Below are 16,177 nucleotides of genomic sequence, written 5' to 3' on the forward strand. Positions count from 1 at the left end.
ATAAAAAAATTGGAACAATCTCTATCAATTCTAGCCTTGAGAACACTAAAAATCTTTGCAAATTCTTGGCGCTAAAACTCTTATCTTTGAAACTATGCAAAATACTATAACTTAGGAATCTATTATTTCAATTTATTAATGGAGAGAAAGAAATAGAGGAGAGTTTATGTCTTTTAATGTCAAAATGTGTAAGAAATCTCAAAAACTACAAAAGTGCAAAGCAATGACATGTACAACTAGCCTTTCAATCCTTTCATGCACTTTTGATAGGACATAACTTTTAAAGTCATAATGAAGCCTCTAACAGTCATTTCTTACTTAACATTTCATCCTTGTGAATTGGTGACTATAGCATTTCATTTCTTCCACTGCTTCACAATCTCTCCTTTGTTGCTGGGAACTAACCATGTGACTAAGCACCCATAAGTTTTAACCTCTTAATTAACTTTAATCGTGCGGTCATACCATTTCACTGATGGTTACACTTTCTATTTGTGACTAGGCAAAAATATTTGGTCAATCATTAAGTTATAGTTTCACACATGACTATGCATTTTAGACCTTTGATCCTACGACTGAGTGATCATTATATTTGGCATTGAGATTAACCATATCACATGGTCATGGTTTGAGTACTTTTGATATTTACTAACCATGTGGCCATGAAATCAACTCCTTAACTATTCTCACTAGGTTACTGACTTAACAACTCTTATCCTTTCTGACTATGTGACTAGGTAAACAAGCATCGTATGCACTCTCATAGTAATGATTTCCAAGTTGTAACTCATTTTTTGATTGTCTAGCTAACATCGTGACTACGAGATTTAACATCTGCTTTTCCTTTTTACCTGGTCATGGTCCAAGAACTAAATACCTAACCATACTACATGACCATGCGAACAAACAATCCCTTTAAAAACCTAACTACCTTCTTTGGAAAAGATATCGAATAAATATTATATGTTTATTTTTCAAAATTTCTTTGAAAGTGGCCCCACCCATCACATGTTTACCCTTAATTGGTTGAACACTACCCTAAATCATGGGTCCATCTTGCCACATGGTAGGTAGCTGCATCATCGTGATCCTAACCCATGATCATTTATTAACTCTCACAAACATGCAATCAACAATATTTCACCATTTTTCCACCAAAACCAAAGTCAACCTAAACCTCATGCAATCCTATGACTGAAGATTGTTCATAAGCTTCTAAGTATTTTTGCACAGTCATGGAAAACCATCTATCTTTGTTATCTAAGTGTCTGACCGTGTGACTTAAGCAATCGCCCAGTCACTATCAAAACTTAACTTAGGTGACCACATGATCAAGGCCATCACCAATTGCTTCACTCAGTCATGGTTTGAGAAGAGCCTAAGTGCATATCTACCAAGTCTTAGTGATCAAAGGAAAATAACTACGTCATTGAGTCACGCCATTTGATGAATAGCCCCGACCTTGCGACTAACCATAGTCACTTGGCCGCACACTTCAAATCTCATGAGCTCATATAACAAACAAAAGGTTAAAGTAAACTTCTGACCTTAGAAGTATTTTTGAAATTTTAAAATTTTGAAGAGTGCAAACTTTAAAAAAAGGGTCTACTAGGGTAAAGAATTTTGTCATGAAAAACTTAGGGAAACCCTAGGTGCCTGGTGTATGCCTAAAATGTAAGCACACTTCTATGAGTCATTATATCAAAGATTGTTCAAAAACGAGGTCTTAAATGGTGGCTCATAGCTCTCTATTCATGGAGTGCAAGGGTTTGTAATGGAGACCCTTAGTTTGACCTAGTTTGTGCCCATGCAAGTACACCATGAAACAAGAGATTAAAGGATAAAAATATGAATGCGAATGAAAATGCAAACTAATCTAAATGATGACAATGCAAAGCAATGCAAGAAAGGAAATCTAATCTATGGAAGGAAATAACAATGCAATATTAATCTATGAAAACAAATATGTATCTAAGCTAATATGCAAATGCAAGGATGGATCATGATGATGGAAGCCATGGATGTAGGAGAGAAGAAGACAAGAAGATAGAAGTTCTCCACAAAAAGCTTTAATGTTCAAATTCCTTCTTCGAAAATCACTCTCCAAACCTGTAGCATAACAATAGCATAATAATGGATGTCAAAAATGAAGAGAGGGCTCTCCCTGATAAAGAAAAATGCGGAGCTAGGAAGCTTCTCACAACCAATATGGGATAATAGAGTTTGATCCATGTGAGACAAAATTCCACCAATGAGAAAAGAGGAGAAGAATTAAATGAGGGAAGGAGAAAAAAAATTTATTTATTTTTTATTTATTTCATCTCCTTTTTCACATGGGATTTATTTAATTAAAGGGAGCAAGTTCTTTTAATTAAGTAGGAAATATTTAATTAAATTAAAAACAAAGTTATTTTCTTAATTAATTAAATGCAGATGAATTTAATTAAAAGAGAGGTTTTATTTTAATTAAATGGGGACTTATTTTATTTATTTAAAAGGGAGATTTTATTTTAATTAAATAAGACTTAGGATAAAATGAACAACCTTAGCAATGAAATAATTGAGTTTGATCAAGGAAATTGATTTAATAAAATATTGCAAACCATTGATTTAGGAAATTGATAAATTGATAAATTGAATAATGGGGGCCCATAGTCTAGGAAACCATTTTAGGGTGCATACACCTAGCATGGATATAATTTATCAAAAATGAGGGTTTTGCTAGAGGATGAAGATATGCTGAAATTAATCCTAACAACTCAACAATTAAGAACACTTTCACAACAAAATTTTGACATTAAGCCTAGTGAAAATGAGGGCTAACACCCAATATCCAAATGATCTCTATATTATTCTATGCAAAATAATATAATTGTATTGTACTACTCCTTCCTCTTTCCCCATCCTATTAGCCAGACCTCTACTCCTTCTGATCTTGATACTAAATCATGTACTTTGTATCCAAAAAATCCTTTTATTGCTTACTCACATTCACCAAAATACTCTAATCTAATTCAGACTCCCTTGATCACTTCACATACTTTGTTTGCATTCCATATCATACAAACAAGGAAAACATCTTTCCTTTATAACCCATCTTCAAAATAATTCATTGAGTCAGCCTTGCGGCTTTCCCAATTAATTATAATAAGATAATTAATTAATTCATAATTACCATAGCACTTTTGGCTCATAGTCTATACAAAAATTTACACGTGTAATTTCAGGATTTGTGCAGTTGCTAGTGCCACCATTAGACTATCTTGAATCACTATCTAACTATGCATTACTAGATTATCTCTTTGCTAGATGATATAATAGGATCATCAGAAACTACTTTTGATACACTCTATCTCTGCACTGTTCTCTATAAAACACTTATAGCTTCTGTACATCTTTGACTTAGACTCCACACATTTTAACCTCATCATTAGGACATCGAGTGGAACATGTACTTATCTGCACTTCATCTACATCAAAACTCTATCCATACAAGTATGATCTATGATTTATAGTCTTCATAGAATTACTGCTATGTTGACATTAATGACAAACATAGTCATGAATGTAACATGTCTATGTTCTCCAATGCTTAGGATAATCCCCCAAAAGATTACCATCAAAATTCATGATAACAATCTCCCCCTTTGGTATTGATGGTAACATAGATGAAAAACATCTAAGTTCCAAGAATACCAAACAATTCTCTGCTACTGCTACTATTGTTCTTCTCATCTTTTCAAATCCTCTTCATTAATCAAATCTAAAATCTTCTAGAACACTTCTTTGTTCTGTATCTTTATTTTGTATATCTCCCCCATAGAAATACTCATAAATCTTCTAAATCTCCCTAATAGAGATATGTCCACCTATCTCTCCCCCATTCAACTAGAAGATGTTTTTTGTGCACTCTTCTCCCCCATTGACATCAATGATAAAGCCCTCATTATGTTATTTTACTGCTCCAAGTCTTCAACCAGCTCAAGCGCCCAAAGACACTATTTAACACCAATTACCAAGAGTCCTTAATGAATCTTCTCATCATATATATTCCTCCATATAGGAAGCATCAACATCTTATCCACTCAAACAATAGTGTTGTGTACCACTAGACCGATGCAATCTTTGCATCATCTACTTTGACGTAGGAAGGGGCATAACCCCAAGCATACCTCTCAAGAACTCAAATGTATCTTTTGGTAAGGCTTTTGCAAAGATATCTGCAATCTGATCTTTAGTACTCACATACTCCAATCTAATCTCCTTTTTTGCTACCTTCTCTCTCAAAACATGATACTTAATAGATATATACTTAGTCTTAGAATGTAATATAGAATTCTTAGACATACTTACTTTACTTTTGTTATCATAGTATATGATAATAGGTTCTAAAAATTCTATCCTAATATCTGTCAGCATCTGCTTCATCCGCATCACTTGATTATAATTATTTGCTATTGCTACATACTCTTCCTTAGCTATACTCTATGAAATACAATCTTTTTTCTTTTTTATCCAAGAAACCAATCTTCCTCCAAGAAAGAATATTCTACCACTGGTTCTCTTTATATCATCCATAATACCTACCCAATCAACATCGGTATAAGCACATAGAGTGTAATCACTTAATCTATCATACCATATTCCATAATCAGATGTTCCTTTTATATGTCTAAATATTTTTTTTACTGTTGCATAATGATACTCCTTAGGATCAGCTTGAAATCTAGCTACAATCCCAACTACATTTGCTATGTCTAGTCTAGTGTGAGTCAAATATTGTAAACCTCCAATCATGTATCTATACTTCTTTGTTCAACTATAGATGTCTCATCTTTGCTAGATAATTTATGACTAGTTGTCATTGGTGTACCAATAGGCTTACAACTTTCCAAGACAAATATCTTCAATAGGCCCTTCAAATACTTTTCTTGTGAAATAAAAATGCCATCAGTATTCTATACAATCTACAAACATAGGAAAAACTTCATTTCTCTAATCATACTCATTTCAAACTCATTCTTCGTTTCTTTAGAAAACTTATCACTTGCTTCATCATTACCTCCAAAAATTATGTCATCGACAAATATTACTATTATCAACAATCCATTCTCTATTTATTTCAAATAAAAGTTACTATCTATCATACCTTTAGCAAATCCAAGCTTTGCCAAATAATTGTCCAACATACAAGGTTCTAGGTTCTTGCTTGAAACCATATAGAGACTTTTTTAGTCTGCATACCATGTCTTTTTCTTCTATTAGAGGGCTGCTTAATGTATACTTCTTCAATTTCTCCATTTAGGAAGGCTAATTTTACATCCATCTGATAAACTTTGAATTTCTTATAAGTTGCATAAGCTAGGAACATTCTCACTACTTTCATTCTAGCTATAGTTGCATATGTCTCCTCATAGTCAATTTTTTCTTGCTGTGAATATCCTTTGCACATAAGTCTAGCCTTGTTTCTCACAACTTTTCCTTGTTTATTCATTGTGTTTCTAAATACCCATTTGGTTCCAATAACATTCTTGTCTTTAGGCCTCAGAACTAATTCCCATGTTTCATTCTTCACAATCTGATCTAATTCTTCCTTCATCGCTTCAATCCGATGATCATCTTTACATTCTTCATATGTACTCTTAGCTTCAACTTGGGAAAACAAACATAATTCACATACTTCTTCATTTACCAATTTTTTTATTTTTTCTCCCAGTTATCTACCTTGAAGGGTGATATCGTCAACTCAACACTTTCTTTAATCTAGGCTCAGATCGCTACTCTTCAATCTGAGTCTCATTCTACAAATAATTGTTAGTCTCAATGATAACTTCCACATTTTCATGGTTAGCCTTTGAATCAATTATAGTTACCAAAGCCATCTCTTCTAATACTTCCTCTTTCTTAACAAATTCAAGCCTATTATCATCATTATCTTTACAGTCATTCAAGAATATTTTGATGTAGAAGCATTGTAGGTATAAGAGAAATCTTGCATCACCCCAAAAATATTTGTATTTTAGTCTTTTCTATTTTAATAAGGACTAGTAGACAAGGTGATTACTATTTATGAGAACTTGCTATTTTTAGTAAGTTTGTCAAATAAGCTTGGAATGTTCTCATTTTCTATTGGAAGGTTCATTTTAGAGTTTTAAGCCTACCATATAAATCTAATTGCTCAAAATTTGCAAAAAAATATTCACGCTCATCATTTGAGGCCTTGGAGTGCTCGAATGAGGTCCAAAATCTCAATGAAGGGGTGCTAGTGCCATTCCAAGCCTGTAGATCATGAGCTGACATTTCTAAAAAGTGGTTATAATAGCCAATCTAAGCAATGGTTCATGAGTTATTGCCTTTCAAAGTTGGGCTACCCAAAATATCTAAAATAATTCTAAAAGATGTATTTGTCCGATTGTATATGTATTGTAAGGGTCTATCGGCCCTAGCTACTAAGTTTCATTGTCTAGAACCTTCCCAAGTGGCATAGAATTGCCTATTTAAGAAAGGCCCAAACATTGTCTAGGATACCTCTAGGTGATAGTTCACAACTTGTCTTGCAGATTATTGTAATGAAGGCACCCATGTGGGTTAGCATATTGTACTTGAGAATTCCATAATTCTGCATTTGTGGTGCAAATAAGAAGTCCATATTTTGTTCTCACATGGGCTATTGTTTCTTTGTTTCTATTATGAGTTTATGGTTTTAAGGGGAGCACCCTTCATCAAGTGGTATTAGAGCTAGAGTTCTTAAGTGTGTGGATAGATCACTGATTGTGAGGCAATTTGCACCAGGGCCATGGTTTGGGTTGAGTGTGTAGACAAATCATCGATTGTGAGGCAGTTTACACTAGGGTTTTAGTGGAAGTGCAAAAATTCATCCATGAAGACAACGTGGTAGAAGAGCTATAGGTGTTACACCTGAGGGTTTCCAAGCCCTCCAAAGGAAAATGCAAGAATTGGAAGAAGAAATTAAAAGAGGAATAAATATTCCTATGAGAGATGAAAGTGAGGATGAGGATGAAGTAGAAGAAAATGATACAACATAGGTAGTTCTAAACCTAGAGGAAGAGAGGGTTTTTTGGGCCATCTGCAAGATTGAAAAAAAAATTGATGTTTGAGGTTTCCACATTTTTAGGAAATCTTAACCTAGAAGAGCTAATCAATTGGATCGATGAACTTGAGGAATAATTTGAGTATTAAGTTATACAGGATCCAGATAGGGTCAAGTTTGTAAAGGAAAAATTGAAGGAACATGCAAATATCTAGTGCCAAGAGGTTTAGTTGGAGTGAAATAGAAAGGGAAAGGGAAAAAATTCAGATGGGATCAGATGATAGCTAAAATGAAGAAAAAATTCATTCCTATGGATTATGTGCTTGATCTCTTGAAGAAGATGCAAGGAATGAAGCATGTTAGAAAATCTATTGAAGAGTATACCGAAGAGTTCTACTGAGTTCTTATTAGAAATGGCCATGCAGAAGCTAATTATGAGAAAGTCACCCATTATCTTAATGGGTTAAGGACAAGCATTTAGGATGAGTTGAGTCTGGTTCAAATGAACAATATTGAGGAGGCATACCAGTTCTCCCAAAGAGTTGAGGAGAAATCAAGCAAGAAGTTTCACAATAAGAATAGTAGAAGAGGTCATGGTGTAAGATCTGGTGGACAATCTTATGGAGGCCGTAATGATGACCAAAAGAAAAAGGATGAGGCTGGAAGTAGTGATAAAAATGAAAGGGGAAACAATTTCAATCATTTCCATGATTAGAACAATAGAGATCAAAGAGGAAGAGGTAGAGGACAAGCATCTAGAAGAGGAGGCTTTTGTGGAAAAATTTTTCATTGTAGAGAATAAGGGCATAGAGTATTTGAATGTACCCAACACCAAGGAAGGATAGATCAAGGAACTAAAGGTGTGGTTAGAGTTGCACATGTTGATGAAGATGCCAGATCCTCAGATTCTTGAGATGCTGAAAGAGGAGAAGTTCGAGTTACTAGAAGAGTCCTACTAAGTGATGAGAATGAACCTGATCAAAGAAGGAGTTTGTTTCACACAAGGTGCAAATGTGAAGATAAGTGTTGTGATGTGATCATTGATGGTGGAAGTACTAACAATATCGTGTTAGAAATGATGGTCACCAAGTTGAAGTTGAAGAGACAGAAACACCCGCATCCATACTGTATTGCTTGGGTGAAGGATGACCACAAGGTTATGAACAATGAGCAGTGCTCAGTGAAGTTCAAGATTGGAAGCTACTAGGATAAGGTACATTGTGATATCATACATATGGACATATGTCATATGTTGCTAGGTATGCCATGGTAGTTTGATAGGCATGTTGTACATGATGGGTGAGCAAATACCTACACTCTAACCAAGGATGGAGTGAAACATAAGTTGAAACCGTTGAAGGATAAAGAAGAAAAGATATGTAGTGCTACCAAAATATGTTTTGTTAATGGAAAAGAGTTTCTCAAAGGTATGAAGCATGAGCATGTGTATTTCATTATAATTCCAAAAGATAGTAAAGAAGAAGTAGAGAGGGTACCTATAAAAGTTGTAGATATGTTGGGAGATTTTTTTGATATTGTATCTGATAATGTACCTGATGGATTTCCTCCAATGAGGAAGATTAGTCACTAGATGGATTTGGTTCTAGGAGCTAGTTTTCCAAACAAAGCAGTGCACAGAATGAAACCAGCAGAAAGTGAAGAGTTGAACAAACAAGTTCATGAGTTTTTGTAGAAGGGATTGATTCAAGAGAGTCTAAGTCCATGTGCTATACTAGCAATATTAGCACCAAAGAAAAATGGAGAATGGAGGATGTGCATAGATTCTTGTGCCATCAACAAGATCACAATCGATTATAGATTTCCATTGCCAAGGATGGATGATATTATGGACTTTTTAAGTGGAGCTAAGTATTTCATGAAGATAGATATGAAGAGTGGATACCATCAGATTCGTATCAAAGAAGGTGATGAGTGGAAGACTACTTTCAAGAAAAGGGAAGGACTATATGAGTGGTTAGTCATGCCTTTTGGGCTAACCAATGCACTAAGAACTTTCATGAGGCTCATGAATGAGGTATTGAAGGAATTTCTGGGTAAGTTTGTCATTGTTTAGCTAGATGATATATTGATCTATAGTAAGACATTGAAGGAGCATTTGATCCATATTTACAAGGTGTTTAGTAAGTTGAGGGAGGAAAAGTTGTTGACAAACCTAAAGAAGTGTAGTTTTGTAAAGAAGGAGTTGGTGTACTTGGGACTTTTAGTCTTATCAAAAGGCCTAAAAATGGATCTAGAGAAAGTGAAGGCTATTCTTGAATGGTGTACTCCATAGAGTGTGATAGAGATAAGATCTTTTCATGGGCTGGCTACATTTTATAGAAAGCTCATAAGAAGTTTTAGTAATATTTGTGGACCCTTGACTGAAATAATGAGAGGGGATAGGAAAGAGTTTAAGTGGACTATAGGAGAAAATAAGAGTTTTAATCTATTGAAACAAAAAGTTACTGAGCAACCTATTTTAGCACTTCCTAATTTTAGCAAGGTTTTTCAAGTAGACTATGATGCTAGTGGTACTTCAATAGGTGCTATTTTGAGCCAAGAAGGTAGACCTATTGCTTATTTCAGCGAGAAGTTGAATGATGCAAAAATAAAACATTCTATTTATGATCAAGAATTTTATGCTATAGTTCAAGCATTGAAGAAGTGGAGACACTATCTTCTTTCTAAGGAGTTTGTTTTTTATATTGATCATCAAGCTTTGCAATATTTGAATAGTTAAGGAAAATTGAACCAAAGGCATTTAAAGTGGGTTGAGTTTTTGTAGAGTTATACATTTAGTTTGAAACAAAGGAGTGGGAAGTCTAACAAAGTTGTAGATGCTCTTAGTAGAAGACAAATTTTGCTGACATAAATGTAGATAGAGGTGGTTGGGTTAAAAGAAATCAGTACTTTGTATTAAGATGATCCTAATTTGTGGTGAAGCATGAAAGGCTTGTACAGAACCTGTTACACTTGATAGAACAAGGTGGTTGGATTTCATGATCCATGATAGTATGTTGTTCAAAGGAAGCCAATTGTGCATTCCTAGAAGTTTAATGAGAGAGAAACTCATCAAGGAGAAGTATAATGGAGCATTGGCTAGACATTTTGGCAGGGATAAAACCATAGATTTGGTTGCTAAGAATTATCACTGGCCACAATTGTAGCACAATGTGAAGAAGTCTGTACAAAGTTGCAGAGTATGTCAGGTGGAAAAACGAATGAAGAAAAATATAGGATTGTATATACAATTACCTATACCAGAGAAGCCATGGGAGGATGTCAGCATGGATTTTGTTCTTGGATTACTAAGGACTCAACATGGGCGTGATTCTATTTTTGTGGTAGTTGACAAGTCTTCAAAGATGGCACATTTTATTCCTTGCAAGAAGACTAGTGATGCTGTTCACGTAGCGGAATTGTTTTTCAGAGAAGTGGTGTGACTACATTGCCTGAAAAAGAGTATAGTTTCAAATCGAGATACCAATTTTTTGGATATTTATGTCATGCATTGTGGAAGAATTTGAAGACAAATTTGAAGTTTAGTTCATCACATCATCCACAAATTGATGGACAAACAGAAGTTGTGAATTGCAGTTTGAGAAACTTGTTGAGATGTTTGGTTGGAGATAAGCCAAAATGATGGGATCTAGTTTTACCATAGGTAGAATTTACATATAATAATTCTATCAATAGGAGTACTAGTAAATTACCATTGCAGATTGTATATGGGAGTAGTCCTAGAAATGCTTCCAAATTGAGGCTGTTGGATAAAGGAGAGATAAGTAGTGCTGAAGTAGAAGATTTTGCTAAACATTTGAATAACATCCATGAGGAGGTGAGGAAGCACATCATAAAGATGAATACATAGCATAAGGATAAGGAAGATGTGAAAAGGAGGTATAAAGAATTTCATATTGGAGATGAAGTCATTGTTCATTTGAGGAAGGAGCATTTTCTAGTGGGTACATATAATAAGCTGAAGATGAAGAAGTTTGGCTCGTGCAAGATAGTGAAAAGGCATGATTCTAGAAATGCTTATGAATTGGAGTTTCCTATTGAATTGAATATTTCACCAGTATTTAATATTTTAAATTTGATAAAGTACTATGAAGGAGGTGATGGAGATGAAGTTGCAAAAGCGCAGTGGAGTATTCCACCAACTAGTTCGGCTATAAAGGAGATTAAGGAGATAATGGATAGTCATGTTGGAAAAAGTGCAAGAAACAAAACTTATGAGGAATACTTGGTCAAATTCAAAGGAAGGCCAATAGAGGTTTCATCATGGCTAGCAAAGGAGGAGGTTAATCATCTTGGTTTTCCTCTGAACACCTGAGAGTGACAGAGTCACTTCTCAAATTACCTTGAGTGTTCAATGCGGGAGAATTCTAGGTGTAAGAGAAATCTTGCATCACCCCAAAAATATTTGTATTTCAATCTTTTCTATTTTAATAAGGACTAGTAGATAGGGTGGTTACTATTTATGGGAACTTGCTATTTTTAGTAAGTTTTTCATATGAGCTCAGCATGTTCTTATTTTCTACTAGAAGGTTCATTTTAGAGTTGTAAGCCTACTATAAAAATCTCATTTCTCAAACATAAGTATCTAAGAAGTTATTGTATATTTTTGGTGGAAACATTTGTAGAAAAATCTTCAGGCTCATCATTAGAGGCCTTAGAGTGCTCGGATGAGGTCTAGAAACTCAAGATAAGCACACTAGTAACATTTCGAGCTTGTAGATTAGGAGCTAGCATTTCTAAAAAGTGGTTATAATAACCAATTAGAGCAACAGTTCATGAATTATGGCCTTTCAAAGTTGGGCTACCCGAAATATCTAAATGCCTATTCAATACACTGGGATTGATTGTTGAATATTCTTGCCCTTTTTATATTATTCAAGAGGCAACCCTATCAACAATTATCATAGGGGCCCCTTTGTTTCTTTTTCTACTGAAACCAAGAGATAGGGCCTTAAGGTGAGCTATTCTAGCCCTACCTAACCCATAACTGGAGATAGGGGATAATGGGAGGTAAGGCTCGAGAAGGCCCCTACAAGAATCTACCTCAATTATATTGGTTTTTATAGGGTAATTGTCAAAGATGTGTTTGGATGATTCTATATGTATTGTTAGGGTCTATCAGCCCTAGGTAATAAGTTTCAATGTCTAGAACTTTCTCCGGTGGCATAAAATTGCCTATTTAAGAAAGGCTTGAATATTGTCTAGGACAACTTTGGGTGATAGTTCACAGCTTATCTTACAGATTATTGTAATGAAAGTGCCCATGTGGGTTAGCATCTTGTACTTGAGAATTCTATAATTCTACATTTGTGGCACAAATAAGAAATCCATATTTTGTTCTCACATGGGCTATTGTTTCTTTGTTTCTATTATGAGTTTATGGTTTTAAGGGGGCACCCTTCATTATATTTCCATACTTGCTTTAAATTCTCAATCTTCATTCAAAAGTGAACTCTTTCTAGTTTTCCTGACTCTCTTAGGACATTTGGATGAAAAATGACCAAACTCTTTACATGTCTAACAAACAAAAAATTTCATACCTTCTGGCTCTCTTTTCATAAGCAGATCGATACCTTCCTTGATCTTCTTATCTTCTTTGGATGATCTGATTAAGATCTAGGACTATTACAGAGGAATGCTAACTGATTACATAGAATTAATTTAAACCTTTAACAAATCAATTAACGTAAATGAAATAAGAGAACAACAAGATTAAGCTGATAAAAGAGACGATGAGAGAAAGAAGACGCAAACAATTTGATCTCAGAGTTCATCATTATGGACTACGTCTCCGGGTCCTGCTCCAATTGGGGGACCGATATGATTATCTCCAAAAATTAGGTACAAATGTTTACAAAGTCATTCCTTTGAAGTACAACAACATCACATTGTTTCAAAGTATAGGAATGAGCACTTCAAAAATCTCCCTTATACTCAGCACTTGGACATTCTCTCCGTTTTCTGAATGCCCATAAGAGTCTCCTAAACCCCCTTTTTATACATGAAATTAGCCAAAATAGGGCTATAAGAAAATTTACAAAAATAACCCCTTCAATTAATTCCCCTCTCAAAATAACTTGTTAGCCATTTTTAACAGATTTGGCTCATGTCAATTTTGGGGTAAGAAAATAACAAATAACCTTAATTTGCTAAGGTTGGCGGATTTATGGTCAAAGGTTAAATAAAAACTTGCGCATTATTATCTTTAAGTGTTGAAATAGTGCAACGGTCAAGCTCATTTTGGGGCAACCGCCGGTCAGGGGTTCCAACCTCGCCGGTGGCTTGCCTTGTTTAAAATTGGCGGTTAGCCAATGTTTAAATTAAAGTTGCCGCCAATAAATTTTAAGAGCTTTGCTTGGTGCAACGGTTAAGGTAAGAATTTTGAAAGTAAATGGTCATGAGTTCAAATCTGACCATGAACTCTTTTTTCCATGTTTCCCCACTTTGCTGATGTCATGATGACATCAACTATATTCATTTCTCACTTTGAACTTCAAAATGGCATAACTTCCATGTACGGGCTCCATTTTTAATGAAACAAACACTATCGAAAAGCTCTCGACGAGCTTTTTATTTTGAAATCCATTGTTGACCACTTTGGAGATGGTTATGTTTTCACCTTTTTGATGACCTCCATTCTCAATTTGACCAACCTTTGATTGACCATAACTTTTGCATATGGACTCTGTTTTTGTCCATTCAAATTGCATTGAATTTAGAATTTCGAGAACTTTAACTTGATGCTGATTATTGGAATTTTGGAGATACTTCAATTTTGACGAAAGTATCCCCCAGATCATTGGATCTAAATTTGTCTTTACTTGTGCTTTTGTTCCTTTGAATGCAATATAATGATTCTAGATCAAGAAACTTGATGCTATGTTCTTTACACAATTTTGATATCTCACAAAGCAACTCCCTTTTTTGGGTGTCAAATTTTCATCCATCTGACTTAGGACTTTCTTTTCTGAAATGACTCACCATGGATCTCCCAAATCTGTTAAGCTTTCTCTTCAAGGACTTGATGCTTTGATATTGATTGTTAGAATATATAGTCCACCTTATCACAATTATCAACCTTAATAAAACTTAACCATGTGAGCAATATAATCAGAAACCATAACAAGATAAACATGCACAATAACACCAGATATGTTAACTAGGGAAGCCCTTGATTAGAGGGAAAACCTTGGTGGGGATGGTACCCACAAGATGATGTACTAATATAAATATTCCTTGTTTGAGGATGGACCCTCTTAGGAGTCTATAAAAATATTCAGTACATACTAGTCCCCGTTAAGAGACTTTGAATCCCTGCTAGGATATTCCAACCCTATTAGGAGTTGTGGAAGGCAGATAGACCCACTATCCAAATGCTTCAGGGGTAAGACCAATGAACACACTATCCAAATGATCTCTATATTATTCCTTGTAGAATAATATTATTTTACCGTATCTCTCCATGGGTACCTAAAATGGCCTAGTAGTTGGGAACCATTATGCATTTTCATCATAGATTTTGTGAGCTTAAGTGCATTCCCCTAGGTTGCACTTAAGGGGAGATGTTAGTGTAAATAATTAATTATTATTAAACTTTACTTAAGTTTACTTAGGTTAAATGCATTATTTTATTAATTATCCTATAGACACCTAGGAGTATGCATAGTCATATGAGTTGTCTTGTTGACAACATAGGAGTTTGCATAATCATCTGAGTTATCATGTAGACAACACAGTTGTTTGCACTCTAATTGAGCACATGGTATCTACAATATCTCTTTACGAGATACACCTATGTAATCTTATCCTGTCATCATCACACCAACTCCTGTGCTCAATGAAAGATAATCCACTCTTGGTGGACATGTGCTTAGTTGTGAGGCTTATCACTTTGCTAACTCCTAACCATTCTAGATGCCTTTATATATAGACACTTCTAGTGTGTATAAGCATATGATATTTTGATCATCCATTAGTGGTCCATATTGTGTTAGTACTTGAGCTTCTTGATCTTGGTATTATTTTTTCCTAAGGCAAATTCTTACATGGTATTAGAGCTGAGGGAGCTTCTCTTCACATAGCCATTGGAGACCATTTTTGCTTTACCTCTCAGAGGACCTTGATTCAGATCTAGAGTATTTGCAGCTATTAGGAGCATCTAGAGCCAAAGCAAACCTCACCATTGCATATATAGTGTCAATTCAATGAATTTTAAATATAAATTTGTCTACCCTAGGTCATAGTCAAATCTGAGGCAAAAAAATTTTGCGAATTGGAACCCAAAGGCCTGATTTGCAAAATTGATATTATCTCTTTAGGTCTATAAAATTAATTTTTAGATCTACATTTTTATTGGCTTCTCTACACTTATTTTATATGAATCTATATTTTTGCTTTTCGAATTTGCATTTTATTTCTAAAATTCTGTGAAAAAATTGGCCTTTTAGGCCAGTAGGAGAATTTTTTTTGTAGGATAAGATTGAAGTTTCCTGGTGCAAATTAGATATTGGCGTCATATTTAGAAGGTCAAAAAAACCCCAAATTGACTTTTGTTTCATCAAAATTGGACATCTGAGGTGAAATCTAGAGTCAATTGATTTTTTGAGGTTTGACAACAGTGATTCAGGAAAAATAATTGTAGAGATAATTTTCAAACAACAATATCTCCCTCATAAGGACTCCTTTTTCTATGCAATTTTTTTTTTTGTTTTTAGGTAGAATTTCATGATCTACACATTGGCGTAGGATGTTTGAGATCTCTATTCCTAATTTCTGCAACTTCAAGGGCTTAGTTCAGGCTCATCTGGACACATATATAGGTTCTTTTTTTTTTGAAAGTGCATAATTTTTTGTCTATTTTCTAGATCTGTAATCATATTATAGGCTTGTGTGGATAGAAATGCCACTTTCAGAAATAGTTCCTTTTTCACATTGTATGTATATCTAAGCTACATTGCTAAGTACTAGATTTAAACTTCAAGAGGAGGTTGTAAATAGCAAAACTAGAAGTCCACTTTTGTCCATTTTGACAAGTGGCCTATTGTAAATGCACTGTAGTGCTTGCCCTTAGTTCACATTTATGTTATCATTGTCAAATTTTTTTAG

This window comes from Cupressus sempervirens, chromosome 5, assembly GCF_028749045.1.
Source record: "Cupressus sempervirens isolate cs-2001-9-10 chromosome 5, ASM2874904v1, whole genome shotgun sequence".
Lineage (NCBI taxonomy): Eukaryota > Viridiplantae > Streptophyta > Pinopsida > Cupressales > Cupressaceae > Cupressus > Cupressus sempervirens.